The 16,253-nt window shown below is 36.2% G+C and overlaps 1 protein-coding gene and 1 long non-coding RNA gene across 5 annotated transcripts in view; one reads left to right on the top strand and one right to left on the bottom strand.

The window, feature by feature from the left end:
• Positions 1 to 13,967, bottom strand: part of LOC128645583 (uncharacterized) — a 90,585-nt gene extending 76,618 nt beyond the window's left edge. The window contains exons 1-2 of one of the 2 annotated variants that reach the window (XR_008400131.1): positions 13,856 to 13,967; positions 13,620 to 13,762 (exon numbers count right to left, since the gene is read on the bottom strand). This is a non-coding gene — a long non-coding RNA (uncharacterized LOC128645583). The remainder of the gene's footprint in view (positions 1 to 13,619; positions 13,763 to 13,855) is intronic. The other variant, XR_008400130.1, reaches the window with a different exon arrangement.
• The window catches only part of PARD3B (par-3 family cell polarity regulator beta), a 1,914,565-nt gene that overhangs the window by 792,878 nt on the left and 1,105,434 nt on the right, over positions 1 to 16,253 (top strand). The gene's annotated exons all lie outside the window — the stretch shown is intronic.

The following is a 16,253-nucleotide window of genomic DNA, read 5'->3' as shown; positions in this document are numbered from 1 at the left end:
ATTTTTTTTTCTATTGCCGGCGTCATACGTGTCACCGGAAGTTGCGTCATTTTTGACGTTTTTTTGCGCCAAAAGTGTCGGCGTTCCGGATGTGGCGTCATTTTTGGCGCCAAAGGCATTTAGGCGCCAAATAATGTGGGCGTCTTTTTTGGCTTTAAAAAAATATGGGCGTCACTATTGTCTCCACATTATTTAAGTCTCATTATTTATTGCTTCTGGTTGCTAGAAGCTTGTTTACTGGCATTTTTTCCCATTCCTGAAACTGTCATTTAAGGAATTTGATCAATTTTGCTTTATATGTTGTTTTTTCTATTACATATTGCAAGATGTCCCAGATTGACACTGAGTCAGAAGATACTTCTGGAAAATCACTGCCTGGTGCTGGATCTACCAAAGTTAAGTGTATCTGCTGTAAACTTGTGGTATCTGTTCCTCCAGCTGTTGTTTGTACCGAATGTCATGACAAACTTGTTAATGCAGATAATATTTCCTTTAGTAATGTTACATTACCTGTTGCTGTTCCGTCAACATCTAATACTCAGAGTGTTCCTGATAACATAAGAGATTTTGTTTCTAAATCCATTAAGAAGGCTATGTCTGTTATTCCTCCTTCTAGTAAACGTAAAAAGTCTTTTAAAACTTCTCATTTTTCAGATGAATTTTTAAATGAACATCATCATTCTGATTCTGATAATGGTTCTTCTGGTTCAGAGGATTCTGTCTCAGAGGTTGATGCTGATAAATCTTCATATTTATTTAAAATGGAATTTATTCGTTCTTTACTTAAAGAAGTCTTAATTGCATTAGAAATAGAGAATTCTGGTCCTCTTGATACTAAATCTAAACGTTTAAATAAGGTTTTTAAATCTCCTGTAGTTATTCCAGAAGTTTTTCCTGTCCCTGATGCTATTTCTGAAGTAATTTCCAGGGAATGGAATAATTTGGGTAATTCATTTACTCCTTCTAAACGTTTTAAGCAATTATATCCTGTGCCATCTGACAGATTAGAGTTTTGGGACAAAATCCCTAAGGTTGATGGGGCTGTCTCTACTCTTGCTAAGCGTACTACTATTCCTACGGCAGATAGTACTTCCTTTAAGGATACTTTAGATAGGAAAATTGAATCCTTTCTAAGAAAAGCTTACTTGTGTTCAGGTAATCTTCTTAGACCTGCTATATCTTTAGCGGATGTTGCTGCAGCTTCAACTTTTTGGTTAGAAGCTTTAGCGCAACAAGTAACAGATCATAATTCTCATAGCATTATTAATCTTCTTCAACATGCTAATAATTTTATTTGTGATGCCATCTTTGATATCATTAGAGTTGATGTCAGGTATATTTCTCTAGCTATTTTAGCTAGAAGAGCTTTATGGCTTAAAACTTGGAATGCTGATATGTCTTCTAAGTCTACTTTGCTTTCCCTTTCTTTCCAGGGTAATAAATTATTTGGTTCTCAGTTGGATTCTATTATCTCAACTGTTACTGGAGGGAAAGGAACTTTTTTACCACAGGATAACAAATCTAAAGGTAAATTTAGATCTAATAATCGTTTTCGTTCCTTTCGTCACAATAAGGAACAAAAGCCTGATCCTTCATCCACAGGAGCGGTATCAGTTTGGAAACCATCTCCAGTCTGGAATAAATCCAAGCCTTTTAGAAAACCAAAGCCAGCTCCTAAGTCCACATGAAGGTGCGGCCCTCATTCCAGCTCAGCTGGTAGGGGGCAGATTACATTTTTTTCAAAGAAATTTGGATCAATTCCATTCACAATCTTTGGATTCAGAACATTGTTTCAGAAGGGTACAGAATTGGCTTCAAGATAAGGCCTCCTGCAAAGAGATTTTTTCTTTCCCGTGTCCCAGTAAACCCAGCGAAGGCTCGAGCATTTCTGAAATGTGTTTCAGATCTAGAGTTGGCTGGAGTAATTATGCCAGTTCCAGTTCTGGAACAAGGTCTGGGGTTTTATTCAAATCTCTTCATTGTACCAAAGAAGGAGAATTCCTTCAGACCAGTTCTGGATCTAAAAATATTGAATCGTTATGTAAGGATACCAACATTCAAAATGGTAACTGTAAGGACTATCCTGCCTTTTGTTCAGCAAGGGCATTATATGTCCACAATAGATTTACAGGATGCATATCTGCATATTCCGATTCATCCAGATCACTATCAGTTTCTGAGATTCTCTTTCCTAGACAAGCATTACCAGTTTGTGGCTCTGCCGTTTGGCCTAGCAACAGCTCCAAGAATTTTTACAAAGGTTCTCGGTGCCCTTCTGTCTGTAATCAGAGAACAGGGTATTGTGGTATTTCCTTATTTGGACGATATCTTGGTACTTGCTCAGTCTTCACATTTAGCAGAATCTCATACGAATCGACTTGTGTTGTTTCTTCAAGATCATGGTTGGAGGATCAATTTACCAAAAAGTTCATTGATTCCTCAGACAAAGGTAACCTTTTTAGGTTTCCAGATAGATTCAGTGTCCATGACTCTGTCTCTGACAGACAAGAGACGTCTGAAATTGATCTCAGCTTGTCGAAACCTTCAGTCACAATCATTCTCTTCGGTAGCCTTATGCATGGAAATTCTAGGTCTTATGACTGCTGCATCGGACGCGATCCCCTTTGCTCGTTTTCACATGCGACCTCTTCAGCTCTGTATGCTGAACCAGTGGTGCAGGGATTACACAAAGATATCTCAATTAATATCTTTAAAACCGATTGTACGACACTCTCTGACGTGGTGGACAGATCACCATCGTTTAGTTCAGGGGGCTTCTTTTGTTCTTCCGACCTGGACTGTAATTTCAACAGATGCAAGTCTGACAGGTTGGGGAGCTGTTTGGGGGTCTCTGACAGCACAAGGGGTTTGGGAATCTCAGGAGGTGAGATTACCGATCAATATTTTGGAACTCCGTGCAATTTTCAGAGCTCTTCAGTCATGGCCTCTTCTAAAGAGAGAATCGTTCATTTGTTTTCAGACAGACAATGTCACAACTGTGGCATACATCAATCATCAAGGAGGGACTCAGTCCTCTGGCTATGAAAGAAGTATCTCGAATACTGGTATGGGCGGAATCCAGCTCCTGTATAATTTCTGCGGTTCATATCCCAGGTATAGACAATTGGGAAGCGGATTATCTCAGTCGCCAAACGTTACATCCGGGCGAATGGTCTCTTCACCCAGAGGTGTTTCTTCAGATTGTTCAAATGTGGGGACTTCCAGAAATAGATCTGATGGCTTCTCATCTAAACAAGAAACTTCCCAGGTATCTGTCCAGATCCAGGGACCCTCAGGCGGAAGCAGTGGATGCATTGTCACTTCCTTGGAAGTATCATCCTGCCTATATCTTTCCGCCTCTAGTTCTTCTTCCAAGAGTAATCTCCAAGATTCTGAAGGAATGCTCGTTTGTTCTGCTGGTGGCTCCAGCATGGCCTCACAGATTTTGGTATGCGGATCTTGTCCGGATGGCCTCTTGCTAACCATGGACTCTTCCGTTAAGACCAAACCTTCTGTCTCAAGGTCCTTTTTTCCATCAGGATCTCAAATCCTTAAATTTAAAGGTATGGAGATTGAACGCTTGATTCTTAGTCAAAGAGGTTTCTCTGACTCTGTGATTAGTACTATGTTACAGGCTCGTAAATCTGTATCTAGAAAGATATATTATCGAGTTTGGAAGACTTACATTTCTTGGTGTCTTTCTCATAATTTTTCCTGGCATTCTTTTAGAATTCCGAGAATTCTACAGTTTCTTCAGGATGGTTTGGATAAAGGTTTGTCTGCAAGTTCCTTGAAAGGACAAATCTCTGTTCTTTCTGTTCTTTTTCACAGAAAGATTGCTAATCTTCCTGATATTCATTTTTTTGTGCAAGCTTTGGTTCGTATAAAGCCTGTCATTAAGTCAATTTCTCCTCCTTGGAGTTTGAATTTGGTTCTGGGGGCTCTTCAAGCTCCTCCGTTTGAACCTATGCATTCATTGGACATTAAATTACTTTCTTGGAAAGTTTTGTTTCTTTTGGCCATCTCTTCTGCTAGAAGAGTTTCTAAATTATCTGCTCTTTCTTGTGAGTCTCCTTTTCTGATTTTTCATCAGGATAAGGCGGTGTTGCGAACTTCTTTTCAATTTTTACCTAAGGTTGTGAATTCTAACAACATTAGTAGAGAAATTGTGGTTCCTTTATTGTGTCCTAATCCTAAGAATTCTAAGGAGAAATCATTGCATTCTTTGGATGTAGTTAGAGCTTTGAAATATTATGTTGAAGCTACTAAGAATTTCCGAAAGACTTCTAGTCTATTTGTTATCTTTTCCGGTTCTAGGATAGGTCAGAAGGCCTCTGCCATTTCTTTGGCATCTTGGTTGAAATCTTTAATTCATCATGCTTATGTCGAGTCGGGTAAAACTCCGCCTCAAAGGATTACAGCTCATTCTACTAGGTCAGTTTCTACTTGCTGGGCGTTTAGGAATGAACCTTCGGTTGATCAGATTTGCAAAGCAGCAACTTGGTCTTCTTTGCATACTTTTACTAAATTCTACCATTTTGATGTGTTTTCTTCTTCTGAAGCAGTTTTTGGTAGAAAAGTACTTCAGGCAGCTGTTTCAGTTTGATTCTTCTGCTTATAATTTCAGTTTTTTTCATTATAAGATTTAAACTTTATTTTGGGTGTGGATTATTTTCAGCGGAATTGGCTGTCTTTATTTTATCCCTCCCTCTCTAGTGACTCTTGCGTGGAAGATCCACATCTTGGGTAGTCATTATCCCATACGTCACTAGCTCATGGACTCTTGCTAATTACATGAAAGAAAACATAATTTATGTAAGAACTTACCTGATAAATTCATTTCTTTCATATTAGCAAGAGTCCATGAGGCCCACCCTTTTTGTGGTGGCTATGATTTTTTTGTATAAAGCACAATTATTCCAATTCCTTATTTTTTATGCTTTCGCACTTTTTTTCTTATCACCCCACTTCTTGGCTATGCGTTAAACTGATTTGTGGGTGTGGTGAGGGGTGTATTTATAGGCATTTTGAGGTTTGGGAAACTTTGCCCCTCCTGGTAGGAATGTATATCCCATACGTCACTAGCTCATGGACTCTTGCTAATATGAAAGAAATGAATTTATCAGGTAAGTTCTTACATAAATTATGTTTTTCTATCGCCCTCTCTTCTTGTCTCAGTTGATGCTTGCTAAAATCTCAGGACATCGCTTACAGGCTTAATGAGAGTATCATTCTTTTTTTTCTTCCTTCATAGCTCAAATTATTTTTTTTGCCCTGAAAAGTTCAACTTTGATGCATCAGCACTGCTCAAGCATTCATTATTATAGTAAATCAGATGTGGTAATTTTCAGGAAATGAAATTCATGATGCAAGACTTAAAAACATAAAGGGAGAGCTTTTATGGCACTATTTTGTAGACTTTAACTTTTTTTATTGCAAAAGTTGCCAGGGGCTGCTACATATTCCTCTCAGATGCTGTATTAAAATTATATCTTAACACCTATTCCCTGTAACCAAAGTGGCCATTAAATGAGTGATTGACCAATTAACTCAGAAGCTACTGTCATTTTATGGCGATTCCATTAATAATATCTTTAGTATTGTTAGGAAATAATCCGCCAAAGCATTTAACAATTATCAGAGCTAATCTTCTGATCTGATTATTTATTTTGAAAGTTATATGTCATCCTTTAGCTATAATAGGCTGAAAAACGCGCTTCTTTTAAATAAAGAAATATGCACTTGCTTCTGTTTGGATTTTATCACCCCATACCTTGGGATTTGAAGTGCAACCTGTGTGGCAGTGGAGTTCAGTCTGCTGGGCGGCTGAGAAGTCACAGTCTACCATCTTGTAAGTTTAACCTTATCAAACAACTCTGCTTTACCAAACTGTACTAGGCCATGGTAGTTCGCTTTATATTCCTATACAGGCATTGGTGGTGATCTCCCTGGAATCTTCCTGACCTGGACTACAGTGAGCTGGGCTACTTTGAAGTTCCAGCCTGTCCCAATAGCACCGTTGGGTGCATCACGTTTGTGGGTAGCCATTTGTCTTACCTCTATTATTACTTGGTTTGGTGGTACTAGGCCATTGTGGCTCCTCTGTTTCCTTCCTTTTTCAGATCCTTCATAGAGGATCTGATAGCCTCCCAAACCGAGCCAAGAACATTTATGATTTAAGTCTGACCCTATTCTGTTAGGGGATTGATCAAATTACCCTTTTTTTCCTCATAAATTAGTTGTAAGAAAATTTAAAAAAAATATGATAAAGGGGATTCAAATGTAATAGTAAAATGTTTTGATTTGTTAAAAAATATTGTTAAGCAAATCTCTGTTTCTGGGTTTGAGTTTAACATCTGTAAAGAAGTAAACCTATAAAGCACATTCCCATGATGTTCCTGAGCAGGACACAACCAGTGATTGACTGTTATTTGTAAATGGTACTTCTGCATTGTTCTTGGGAGCAGAACTTTAGGTATATGGCTCCTTTTATAAGTTTATCACACAACAACAAGCATGTGTTTAACAATAAAATCCCTTACTATATTTAGTACATTTTTATTATTACACTAGAATGCCCCTTATATGTATAGTATAACTATATATGAAGAAAATAATTGCTAAACTGTAGAACATTTGCACACAAAGTAAATGTTCTTAAATGTTTTCGAAATATCACTATTTTCAAGATCTCCCAAACTTCTGTACTTTTGTGCTAACAAGCTGTTTGTAAACCCTATTGAGTATTATTATCTTATCTCCTTAATATTGACCTTTTTGAGCTAGCTGCTCCTAGCAATCCCTGTGTTGTATGTAGAGAGTTCAGGCAAATTGTAGCATTTTTAAGCATACTTAAAGGGACTTAAAACAGTACTTGAATTAACATAACAATTACATTAGAGCAAAGAGTATCCAACATAAAGTATATGTATCAAAAAAATAAAAATTAAACTTACCTGTTTTCACTGTAAGCAAGCACAGTTGTCTGTTAAGTCGCTGCCTGCTGGATGCACAGACAGCTGCCATGTTAATACTTTTTTTTCCATGTCCACCCCGTCACATGACCCTTTCAGAGAAGCCTTCTACTTTGCCTATGTAAAACAGTAAGCTGGCCTCTGCTGCTCCAATGCTGCTAATGAGTGTGCGTATTGTTGCCTAGCAACAGATTTGTCAACTATTTTAAGAAAAAATTTAATTACCCATAAAACACACAATGCACCCTTTATGAAAGGTGTTTAATAACAAAATATCAATGACATTTCTACATTCAAAATATAAAAATCATAAAGGCTGTGCCTTTCAGTAGAGGTGCTATTTTATATATGTATCCTAGAGTATATGAGGGGTTATGTATACACACTTATGAGTCTGGGTGTTTGTGTATAAAATCTTTCATTTGTTAGTCATTGCTTTGCATTACCTTTTGGCTGAGGTGGTATTTGTAATTTTTATTTTGGGCTGTGGGGCCCCATCCCCTTTGCAGGGCTGTTACCTGAAGCTATGGAGTAGGGATGGGCGAATGTCTTTATATTCAAATTGGAATGTTAGAACGAATGTTATTGTAGAAATTCGATTTACATAATAGAATGTTGATAAGAACGAATATTCTTAAAAATTATATTATCAAATGTTATTTACAGTTTTCGAATGTGACATTCGAATTCGAATATTACATTTATAAAACACAATTGTAGACTAGAAATACTATTTTGAATTCGAATGTGCCATTAAAATTTAAATATTACATTTAAAAAACACAGTTGTAGACTAGAAATACTATTTCGAATTTGAATCTTACTTTCGAATTCGAATGTCACATTCAAATTCGAATATTACATTTCGAAATTGGATGAATACATAGCTAAACATTCTATTATTCGAACAAATATTTTTGAATTTTATTAAAAAATTAGAAAACAAAAATTTTAAAATAGAATGTAAGAATGTTATATAAACATTTGAAATTTGAACGAACGAATGTATCAAAATTCATTTTAAATTTTGAATTTTTAGAAACCTTCACCCATCCCTACTATGGAGCAGGACTGGCTCTAGGGGTTGGGATGCCAGGTGCAAGGCCTAATGCAAAGCCTTTTCATTTTTGTAACCTCTTTGGAGCTTAAAGTGATTGTAAATCTTAGCGTTTGTGAAATGCTAGGATTTACCATTGGAAAAAAAAGGGGACCCCTTTATTTGTTTGCAGTGTTCGCCGCACTGAGCTGCTAAGGCACCTCTTAGCCAAAAGCTGTGCGGGAAATCCGACACCTGAGGAAGGGGTGTGACCCTGAAACTAGTAGTGGTATCGTATACACAGAGTCTGGCCAGGCAAGTGTTTGCAGTTTCTCTCGCTCTTCATTTGTCAGATTATTATATGATTTTTAGTTTTTTGAAAGGTTTTTATACTTGCATATTTGTATGTTGTAAATTTGTATATTGTATGAAAGTGGGAACAATAGTGCTCCATTTCATCTCAAAAACTTTAATTTGCCCTCCATTGTGCAAATAGTTTTTTAACCTATGTGTTAGGACTATGTACAATAGCAACATTTAATACTATTGCTTTGTTAATAGGTATATGCTATATTTTTTTAAAATGTTTTAAGACATGGTCTGTCAGTAAAATAAAGTGTTTTTTTCTACCCATTGTGTATTTCTAGTTTATATTTGCTGTATACAGCGCTGTTTATATACTCTCATACAACCTTTCTTGTTCCTAAAAACAGCTGCAGTTCAGCCCTTAATCAAGTGATTAGATACCTAGTATATACTAGTGACATAAAACCTTTAGTTGATTGCAACTAAGTAACTAAAATATACATTTCTCAGTGTGTGGCGCTCTCCTTTTTTAACTACTTATATATATATATATATATATATATATATATATATATATATGTGTGTGTGTGTGTGTATATATATGTGTGTATATATATATATATATATATATATATATATATATATATATATATATATATATATATACACACACACACACACACACATATATTGGAAGTTGTGGATCACCAAGCACTCCACCTTAGAAACAAATGACCTGTAGCTTAGACCTATGTATATGTTGTGCGGTATGATAAGCAAAGTACTGCACAACAAATATATTTATTTATTTATTTATTTATTTATAAAATATTTTACCAGGAAGGATACATTGAGATTTCTCTCGTTTTCAAGTATGTCCTGGGATCACAAAACATATATACTTTGAATGGGGCTTATGGGTTAATGTGCCATTGTTTACCAATAATTCTATGGAAGTTTTCCTATCAGTCAGTCAGCTTCTATCTAAAGGACCATTTCAGGTCAGACATACAACTTTTGTTGTTTGCAAAGCAATATTTACTTATTGTCCTTATACCTTTTTCCTGGAAAAAAAATGTATATGAAATGCTCTCATATGCCCCAATAAGTATGCGTTAAGAACTCAAGCCTCTGTAAGGGAGAGACAGAAGTAAAATAAATAATGATCTCACACTGCCTTCTTCTTTTACTATGCGTAATTAAATATTTAAGTTTGATGTCCTATTAACAATTAGAAAAGAAGAACTGCACAACTTATTTTGTAAAGTACACTTATTTTGCCACCTTTGAGATGTGTTTTTCTCAGAATATACACTATGGCCTAGATCACGAGTGGAGTGCAAATTTGTGCTTTCGCAAGAGCGATATTTGCACTCCACTCAGTAATACCAGCACATGTAAATGTGCGCTGGCATTACAAGTTAGGCGCAATGCGAACGTGACCTCAAGGTCATGTTCGCATTGCCTGGAAGCCTTCCATAGGCTCCAATGGAGCCTTGTTCTCATGGCGTTAGACACAGCAAAGCACCTAGCACGTCGAAGGGGATAATTTGCACAGTGTTGGGCAGCAAAATAAAAATATATGAATATATACATAAATATTTGTGTTTTATATGTGTATATACATATATTAACAAAACTATTTATGTATATAAGTGTATACACATGTATTTATGGTGAAAACACAGGCAACCATAGACCGCAGTGTAAAGGCACTTTCAGTGCTGTTTTTTTTTTTTCTCAAACACCCCAGATCCCCTCACTTTAACCCCTTATAACTGCTTTGCGCAGTTTAAAACATTTTAAAAAAAAAATAAAGATGCTCGTTTAATTTTATAATGAACTATTGTCCAGTTTATTTCGGGGCAATTGGGGCACATTTTTTTAATCAGATGTCTGACCTCTGGTAAATTGCACTAAACACAAAGTGCTGCCATGAGCAGAAGCATTAACCAGCCACTTGTAATGTAATTTGCCCCCTTTACGGGTGCACATTAAAATATTGCTCCACTTGTAATCTAGCCCTATATGTCCAGAAGGACACTGACTATTACAGGCCCCTCTTTGGGGCTATAACTGCCGCCACTCATCTGGGAAGGAGTTCCGCAAAATATTGGAGTGTGTCTTGGGAATTTGTACCCATTCAGCCTAAAGAGCATTTATTATGTCAGGCACAGATGTTGGATGAGAAGGTGTGGCTCAAAATCTGCATTCCAGTTCATCACAAACGTGTTCAGTGGGGTTGAGGTCCAGGCTTTATGCTGCCACTCAATTTCCTCCACACCAAACTGATCAAACCATGTTTTCCTGGACCTCAATTTGTGCACAGGAGCACAGTCATGCTGGAACAGGAAAATCCTTCCCCAAGCTGTTGCCTGGAATCACCTAATTGTCCTAAATGTCTTTGTATCCTGTAGTATTAAGATGACCCTTCACTGGAGTCAAACTCTGAGAAACAGCACAAGACCATTATCCCTCCACCAAACTTTACAGTAGACACTATGCATTACGGTAGGTAGAGATCTCCTGGCATCCACCACAGCCAGACTCTTCCATCAGACTGCCAGGTAGTAAAGCTTGATTCATTACTTCAGAGAACACGTTTTACTGCTTCAGAGTCTAGTGGGGCTTGCTTTACCACTCCAGCCTATGCTTAGCATGTGCATGTTGATGTAAGGCTTGTGTACAGCTGTTCCTCCATGGAAACCCATTTCATGAAGCTCCTGATCCACAGTCCTTGTGCTGATGTTGCTTCCGGAGGCATTTTGGAATGGTTATTTTACACTCTGCTCATTTCAGCACTCAGCAGCACAGCTTTGTAAATGTGTGTGGGCTTCCACTTAGTGACTGGGCTGTTGTTGCTTTTAGACACTTCCACTTCACAGCAATAACACAGTTGTCCTGGGCAGATATAGAAGGGCAGAAATTTCACAAACTTACTTGTGGGAAATTAGTATCCTATGACAGTGCCACGTTTAAAATCACTGAGTTCTTTGGTGCAAGCCATTTTACTACCAATGTTTTTCTATGGAGGTTTCATGGCTATGTGTTGGACTTCATACACCTTTTAGCAAAGGGTGTGGTTGAAACACCTAAACTGAATAATTAATGGGGATGTCCACATACTTTTCCCCCATATACTGTATATTGGGGATGCTGCTAGAGGTTTTAGGCACAGAGAGTGGTTTGTTGAAACAGCAGTGCCCATGAGTTACAATTCTCAGTAATGTTTAAACTATATGCACAGTTATTACTGTTTTGCATGTGTTTTGGTGTTCTGTATAACATTCAGTGTTCTCCCCAGGACCAATTTAGGGTGAGATTACAAGTGGAGCAGTATTTAGCGATCCTGCTCGTGCGCTAACTCTGCTAGAAGTAACTTCATATTACAAATTGAAAGCAAATTGTTTTTGCTTGCTCGCAAAAAAAATCTGGTTAGAATATTGTGCGCTCTATAATGTATTCCCCTATAGATATCAATGGAGCAAAACCAGATTGCATATTCTCAAGTGCGCTAACCCGACGTGAAATTATGAATATTTCAATGTTCTTCACATAGCAGAATATGTTCTATTTATTCATAAGTACATATGTCTACATATATCTGATGGTATCTGGACATTTTACACACACACACACACACACACATATATATATATATATATATATATATATATATATATATATATATATATATATATATATATAGGAATATCTATTTATAAACACATAGAACATATTCAGCTATGTGCAGAACATTAGGATATGAAATATTTACAGTAAATACGCATTATTAAATATGAATATTGCATAAATATAATTTTTCATGTTTTCATCTACTTAACTACAAAGGGCTCCAATGCACTTCTGTACATGTCTATATATGTATACATATGTATTTATGCATTTATATTTGTATACATGTCTGAATAAACATATATACACTTATAAATACATATGTACAACCAAGACCTCATATCTTTGAGCCCTTTTACCTTTTTTGTGCATTTAAAAAAATATATAAAAATGATTAGATAGTAGCTTTATGCGTGAGTGTACTTTGTAATGTAGTTATGTTTTGTGACATTTTTTTTGTTTTGCAAAACAGTTAACCAGAGCTCTGAGGACACGGTAATCTTTCGCGATTGCGCTCAACTTTTAATACTAGCTGTAAACCGGACATGCGCAAACACCCACGATAAACCCATTTTTCGCTTGTGCGTAACTGCTAGCGCTCCACTCATAATCTGGCCTTTAATGGGCACACCACTTGAATTGTTTTAACTGGCCAAGCTAAAATTTGAAAGGAACAAAGGCCACATTTTTTCTTTCATGATTCAGACAGAGCATGCAATTTTAAGCAACTTTCTAATTTACTTCTATTATTATACTTTTTTCTTCATTCTCTTGCTATCTTTATTTGAAAAAGCAGGAATCTAAGCATAGGAGCTAGCACATTTTTGGTTCAGCACCTGGGTAGTGCTTGCTGATTGGCGGCTACATTTGATGATCTAATATTAATATTTTCAAAGTTTGTTGCACAAATTTTCATTACAGCAAGGTGTGTTTAAATGATGAAATTAATTTGTGCTTTAGATAGCTTTAGTAACATTTTCTTAGTAATGTTTATATTAACAGAATATGTTGTAAACATTGCAAAGTATTACATTGTCCCTATCTGGGTACTTACATAATGCCACCCCAGACGGGCAACATTTTCCGTGCCAAAAACTGACAATGCTATTATTATTAATATTATTATTGTAGTTATTATTATTATTGTAGTTATTATTATTTTAATATTTTCAAAATGTATTAATTTTGATCATTGTGTATTATTATTATTAGTGGTAGTAATTATAATAACAAAAACATCACCAATATTAATTATAATAATATCAGGTTCTATTCTTATCAGATCTAGAAGTCAGTTCAAAATCTTCCCCTATTGAAGGGTTAAAATATGTTGTTCTTTCTCATATATCTAATAGAATTAATTTCTGTCTATGAACACAATTCTTATTGCAAACCAAAAGAAGATGGGAATGACTTCTCCTATAATAAACATAAGCCTTCCATAAATGTAAATGATACAAGAAATGTCAGTTTATAGAGCGTTGCAGTCATTCTTTTATAAATGCTCTGTTACTTTAATTAGTCTGCATTTTTTATTTCTAAGTTAATAATACTGCAGTTTATGACAAGAATGCAAGTGTGTTTTATTTTATCTTAATTCATTAAGCACAAGAGTTATAGATAAAGCTAGATCTGAAATCAGGATTGGAACATTATTATTTACTTACGTTTATATTACATTGAAGAAAAGTTGATTACAAAGGAAATATATTTTGCACTGTATAATAATGACTTATGTACCATTATTCTTCATTGTTTGTTCTCATCTGTGGAGTGTCCTTGTTTATCCTCTGAGCTTTCTAAATGTCACCTTAGGTAAGGGGGGGGGGGGTTACAATGGTTTCCAGTTATGCAGTACAATCACAAAAGTAAAAAACAAACAAAACAAACAAAATAATCTCACCTTTTAACAGAGCCCCTCTGGTTGCCACTAATGCACCACACATTAATAGGGACATGTCAATGTGCCAAAATATTGCCAGCTGTCATAACACATTATAGGCTCAGAACGATAACTCTGCTCTGCTGTGGAAACTTTTAAACAGATGTAAAGGCTTTTAAGGCGCAGTACACTATATACATGATCCTTAGGGACGCTTTTAAACTCAGGTCATCAAGATCTGGTTTCCTTAATCATTCATGACCTTTTAGGAGAAAAATTAATTTACTCTTAATCTGCTTCTTTGTGTTGATGACTGCAGTAGTGGGTTTGTCCAGTTCCACTGCCCTTTAGCAAGTGCGCTGTTGGAGTAACAGTTGTAAAAAGCTTTTTTGCATCAAATTCACGTGTGTGATATATAATGTCAAAATACCCCATATTTCAAACTGCTTCTGTTGAATAAATTGATCATAGGAGCACATTGAAAACTATCTTAATGTTGTATGCTCTGTGTCTGTACAATGGAAGATTGTTTGACTTTTATCATCCTTTAAACTCAGCACTCTATTTCAATCATAAAAGTAGAATTTTCATCTCATTTAAAAGAAAAAGAAAAATAAATTTAAAAAAAAGTCAGGAGTAAAATATTAGGACTCATGGCTATCTATTGGCATTTGTCAAGCTCTGAATTAATATTACAATTATATTAAAAAGTTTATTTTCATGTTCACTGTATGTTTCTCTAGGTAGCATAGAATAGTGTTTATTACTTTCTACTACCTGTTAAATCCACAGTGAGAATTTGGTCATCAGCAGATGTGTCTGGGTATAGTTAATCATTTTATTCTTCCAATGTGTGCTTGTTCTGTGGTATTGTTTTAGGGATTCCTATCTAATACAGTATATCAGAAATATCTTATATTCGCTATACACATACAATATTCTGTCAGTGACAACGTATCTGTACTTTTTATTGCTATATGATAGAACTAAATACCAATGTAAAATAGTTAAATCAGTAACAATGCTTCTAGTAAAAGTTCTGTGTTCCTGTGGCATACGCACATATCCTGTGAGGACCTGTACACCAGTATTCAAGCTCAGATAGCTGAAGATTGTGTATTGCTGCTGTGATGACATAATGTGTGTTAAACAAGCCAGGAGTGACTCTGAGACGGTGTGGTGTCTGAATACTGGTGCATGAGCCCTCACAGGGGTGTACATGTTTAGGAGGTAATGTGTCTTATCTATCAGTAATATGCTTATATAGAACACTGTTAATATATGCCATCTGGTCGTAAATTCAACCCAGATTCCAAAGATCCCCTTACACTGTATAGGTTGCGGTTTTTTTTAAAAAACAAACAAGAAAAAAGCATGCACACAAAGTTTTGCTAGTGACCATAAGTATGAATTGCCACCTACTGTTTTATTGAGATCAGCCTCAGTTGTTTAATTGTTTTAACCTTATGGGATTTTCTATTCCTGTGTATTTATATGTGCCAGCTCATATCCATTTAGTTTGTTATATATTTTCATTATTTGTCATCATAGAGTATATTTTAAAAGATTCTGTTATTTTTGAGTCTGAGTATGTTTTCTGCAATCATAGTTTGGATGTATTTACTTTACAGGGTATTTTAACTAGTCTCTCTGTATAAAAGCACACTGTTGTTCTGTGCTGTGTTTTGTAAAATCACTGACTCGTACATTATATGCTTTTTTTTCATTTATGATTATTTTATTATTTTAGAAATGGCAAAATGAATGTGATGTAAAACTGCCACAGAAATGTTTTTCAACTATAATATTGTGTTGCTTTTTATGTTAACATGAGATAGGAGCCCTATATAAGTATGGTAGTCATTCAAACATGGTTGTCACAAAAGACTGCAATTTGTCCCAGAATCCCCAAATCCTGCCTTAGCCTCTACCATGTCATTCTGTAGGAGTGACACATTCATTCCATTCGGACTTGCTTTTTGAATTCGATAAGATGTCCAAATTTTGTGTATAATCAGGTTTTCTTATTATTATTATTACTAGTCCTAAAGCCCGTGTACACGGGCCAATTTTGTAGGTACCGCGGTTCCAACCCTTGCTCCCTCTCTCTCCCCCCTCTCTTTTGCGCTCTCTCTCTCTCTTGCGCGCTCTCTCCCCCCCTCTCTTTTGAGTTCTCTCTCTCTCTTGCGCGCTCTCTCCCCCCCCTCTCTTTTGAGTTCTCTCTCTCTCTTGCGCTCTCTCTCCCCCCCTCTCTTTTGAGTTCTCTCTCTCCCCCTTATTTTGCACTCTCCCCCTTCTTTTGCTCTCTCTCTCTCTCCCCTCTTGTGCTCGCTCTCCCCCCTCTTGTGCTCGCTCTCCCCCCTCTTTTGCTCTCTCTCTCCCCCCTCTTTTGCTCGCTCTCCCCCCTCTTGTGCTCGCT

The sequence above is a fragment of the Bombina bombina genome, chromosome 1 (assembly GCF_027579735.1).
Source record: "Bombina bombina isolate aBomBom1 chromosome 1, aBomBom1.pri, whole genome shotgun sequence".
NCBI lineage: Eukaryota > Metazoa > Chordata > Amphibia > Anura > Bombinatoridae > Bombina > Bombina bombina.
The sequence above is the reverse complement of the archived record's forward strand: the minus strand, read 5'-3'. Positions and strand labels throughout refer to the sequence as shown.